Here is a 4,420-nt window from a genome sequence, read left to right as displayed (position 1 = left end):
TGAAATTAAAAGATGCTTACTCCTTGGAAGGAAAGTTATGACCAACCTAGATAGCATATTCAAAAGCAGACACATCACTTTGCCAACCAAGATCCGTCTAGTCAAGGCTATGGTTTTTCCAGTGGTCATGTATGGATGTGAGAGTTGGACTGTGAAGAAGGCTGAGTGCCGAAGAATTGATGCTTTTGAACTGTGGTGTTGGAGAAGACTCTTGAGAGTCCCTTGGACTGCAAGGAGATCCAACCAGTCCATTCTAAAGGATATTGGTCCTGGGTGTTCTTTGGAAGGAATGATGCTAAAGCTGAAACTCCAGTACTTTGGCCACCTCATGCGAAGAGTTGACTCATTGGAAAAGACTCTGATGCTGGGAGGGATTGGGGGCAAGAGGAGAAGGGGACGACAGAGGATGAGATGGCTGGATGGCATCACTGACTCGATGGACGTGAGTCTGAGTGAACTCCGGGAGTTGGTGATGGACAGGGAGGCCTGGCGTGCTGCGATTCATGGGGTCGCAAAGAGTCGGACACGACTGAGCGACTGATCTGATATGATAAAATCTTATTTTGTTAGGCTTGCTTTTAAGCTTATTTTTGTTAAGCTCGCATTTTTAACATGAGTTGCCTTCTTTTTTTTTTTAATCATTTTTGTACCAAACACTAAATCAGACAGAAGACATTTTACTGTAAATCAATTAGCACTTATGCTATGTGTTACGTCTTTATCTGTTACCTAAAAATTAAGTGGGTATTGTTTTTGAAGAATGTCATTTTGTAAAATGTTATTTATTTGTTTATTTTGGTTTTGGCTGCTGAGTCTTCCGTTGCTGCCCATCGGCTTTCTCTAGCTGTGGAGAGCCAGGCTAGTCTCTAGTTGTGCCCAGGCGTCTCATTGTGGTGCCTCCTCTTGCTGCAGAGCACGGGCTCTAGGTGCTTGGTTTCACTGTTTCTAGCACATGGACTTTGTTGCTCCAGGGCATGTGGAATCAGGGATCAAACCCTCGTGCCCTGCATTGGCAGGCAGATATTTAACCACTGGACCACCAGGGAAGTCCTACATGGGTATCCTTAAAAATTAGATTTGAATTTTGATTCTTAAGAAGGAACAGGTTTTTTGGAAACAATTTATGCTGAAAATGACTTGCCAGCAAGTTTGTTGCTCTGATCAAAAATAGGTCTGAGTCACTGAAACTTGTCTCCCTCACAGTGTTGGGCCCATCATAATTGGTCATTAGTCAAGAAACACATCATTGCTTATTAAATAAACAATTCATTTTACTTATAAACACTCCATTTAGTAAACATAATTATTTTCACTGAACACACAGAACATGGAATAAAGGTATCATGCTACAGAAGTCCCAGGGGGACAGTATCAGGAAGGAAAAGAATGACATTTTCTGGAACTCTTTGTGCAGTTTTAATAAAGTTGTTTTATCAGTATGGAGAGGCAAGGCTGATTCCAGAGGGCCAAAGAGCGACTGATAAATAGAAGGACAGAGTGTGAGTAGAGGTGGGCAGCTATGCCTTCTGTCAACAGGCTCTGGATTTAACTCTGCATAAGTCTGATAAGTTCTCCCCACTGCTGGTAGTACTTACTAAGATTTTCTTCTGTGATTTCAAAGTTCAAGACACAATAAAGAGTTTATAAATTTGTTTGGGTTCTCAAGTTTTCTCTGTCATGGCCTTGGTTACGTCAGCCCAATTTCCCATAGCTGAGGGAGATGAGAGAGATTTCAGGGATGGATGCAGACTGGACCTGTCCTGGCTCTGTGGTGAGAGCCTGTGCTGCTCCAGAAAATACCTCTAGGAGCACCTCCAGGGGGACCCAGCATTGCTGCTATGGCCTCTGAGCTCCGGCCACCCTTAAATCAATCCTGGGCACCTTTCTGTCTTCCTGCAAAACATCGTTTGAACAGAGTGACCATTCCAGACCCAGTCATCAAAGTTAATATTGCATTTTCTCCACTAGTTTTCTAATTTTGAATTGTATGTGTATTATCATCTCTTCATTTTATGTTGATTTTCTCACTAAGTTGGATACCCTATGAAGAGAAGGGTAATGTGAGTTTTAATGATTTACATTGACAGACTAACTTATTCACTTTGCCCTTCTAAAGAGCTCAGATATTTTGTTGAAAGAAAACATTCAACCTCCAAAAATAGTTTCTAAAGTTTTCTCAGAAAGTCACTCAACTTCAGTTAGACTGCAGTCAATTGTCACTATGATTTCACATCCTTTCTCTCTTAATTCATTTAACACTCTAATCACAATAATCTGCTTCAAATGTTAACCTAATCAGTACGCTCTTTCTTTTAAATCAATCATTGCTGTCTTCAGAGATGTTTTTAGAGTGAAAAACTAAAAATATCATTTTATTCCTGTTGTCCTGCCATAGTTATTAACACTACCCCTTTCAACACTCATTATTTACTGGTTTTGAAGGAAAATCAATTGATCCTCCCATTTACAGTGCACTTATTACATGCCAAGAGGTGGACTAAAATCTATGGTTCAGAAGTTCATTGAACAAAATCATTGCCGCAGTTTATTTGAATGTCGATGAGATAAAAGGTGTTTTTTTTTTCAACTTTAATCCTAGATTTATTTAACACAATTATGTTTACTGTACACAACAAAGTATAGACACAACATTATCTAAAATATTACAAAGCTACAAAACAAAATGTATCGTACTGACTATACAATAAAAGATGAAAAAGCAAGGACATGCTTGGTAACCTGCAGGACCACCGGGGTGGTTCTATGGGGACCCTGTAGAGCTGGCTCTCAACTTACGAGTTTCTGAGAAGAAGGGAGCTCTGTGTGTGTGTATGTACACATGTGAAAAGAACCATTTTGGGCAGATCACAGGAGGTATTTGACTCTAGAGGTCAGAAAAGGACCCTAGCAGGAGAGTAGGGCCAGGCTAACAGGAATGGCATCACTGCTGGAGTCTGCAGGCGGACAGGTTAGGACAGCACCAGGCCACCGGAACGGGCCTCAGGTCATCTGTGAAAAACGAGTTCCCAGGCTGGGGCTGTTGCACCAGCCGGCCCGCTCTGCTCCTCCCTGCTAGCTTTGTCATTAAACAGATTCTCGGGAACTAGAACCAGAGTTTTCTAGCCAGAACTGTGGAGGGCATCTTTACAAGCACGACCCCACACCACTGCAGCGGGAACTCTGCTGCCCTGGGATAAGCCGCAGTTGCTGCCCTCACCTTCTGGAGGAGCTGGAGCTGGAGAGGCTCCGGGGGAGGGGGCGGCGAGGGAAGCGGGGTTGCCAGCGCTTCTGGGACCTGAGCCAAGGGGAAGGCGACCGTCTCCTCCTCTGTGAGGGTGACCTGCGCCACCTGGGGGGCGGTGAACGCATTCTCCTGTGAGGGCTGAGTCGCCTGAGGGGTGGCACAGCGGTGGCCCTGATCTCCTGGCCGTCAATTTGTCCTCCATCCATGTGCTTCAGCGCCTTCTCAGCTCCGTCTGGAGTCTCGAACTCCACATAAGCATCAGACAGACCGGGGTGCATCCTCTCTACAGGCATGTCAATCACTCTAACTCTCCCGAAGGTGGAGAATATCTCCCGGATGTGGTCCTTGGTCACGTTCCTGGTGAGTCTCGAGATGTGCAGCTTGGTGGGTTTAGGGGAAGGGCTGTGCCTTCTCCCTTCCTTTTCATCCCTTTCGGGTTGTTTGGAGTGAGACCGCTGTCTCTTGCCTCTTCTATGCCAAGAAGGCTTCAAAGAGCCAGGGGAGCTGCTGGAGCTGGAGCTGGAGCTGCAGGACGTGCTGGAACGTCCTGAGCGGCTGGATGCTGAAGGTGAGCTGGAGCCGCTGCTGGAGCCCGAGCTGGTGCTACAGCTGGACGGAGACCTGGAGCTGCTGCTAGACCTGGAGCTGCTGCTACCACTGGAAGCGCTGCTCCACTTTCGAGTTCTAGCCCTGCCACAGTACTTCTGGCGTGACTCCTTGGGGCCGGCTTTATCTGTAGAGGGATCCCTGGACTGCTCATCAGAGTTCTCTTTGCATCTGGTAGGAGGAGGTGCCATCTTCTCTCTGTCGTGCTCCTCAGTATCTGGAGAGAAACAGCTGATGGAGTAAAAAATGCTTGCTAGTGTTCGGCACAATAAAGCACTATAATAATCAATAAGGCCATCACAGAGACAGAAGAGAGAAAGAGGGAGATATGAAGGAAGAGAAGTAAGGGGAAAGAAAAACATTAATAATAACTGATGAGATTGGGGAAGGCAAAACTGATGACATATGCAGCAGAGAACTGAATTTTTAAAAAGAAAGAAAAGCAAACCAACCAACGAAGCACTTTGTGGGTAAAACATTTTCCAGAGAGAACTATGTAAACAGCCTGCTGTTTGAGAGCAAATACTGCTTCTACTTCAGAGTGATTTTATTTAAAAAAAAAAATCTGGC

The 4,420-nt window shown here is 45.0% G+C and overlaps 1 pseudogene; it reads right to left on the bottom strand.

The window, feature by feature from the left end:
* LOC104993891 overlaps positions 1-4,041 on the bottom strand; it is a 17,271-nt pseudogene extending 13,230 nt beyond the window's left edge.
* Between the last annotated feature and the right edge of the window lie 379 nt (positions 4,042-4,420).

Source organism: Bison bison, unplaced genomic scaffold (genome assembly GCF_000754665.1).
Source record: "Bison bison bison isolate TAMUID 2011002044 unplaced genomic scaffold, Bison_UMD1.0 scf7180017864248, whole genome shotgun sequence".
In the NCBI taxonomy this organism is placed as follows: Eukaryota; Metazoa; Chordata; class Mammalia; order Artiodactyla; family Bovidae; genus Bison; species Bison bison.
This window is presented reverse-complemented; position numbering and strand designations above follow the sequence as displayed.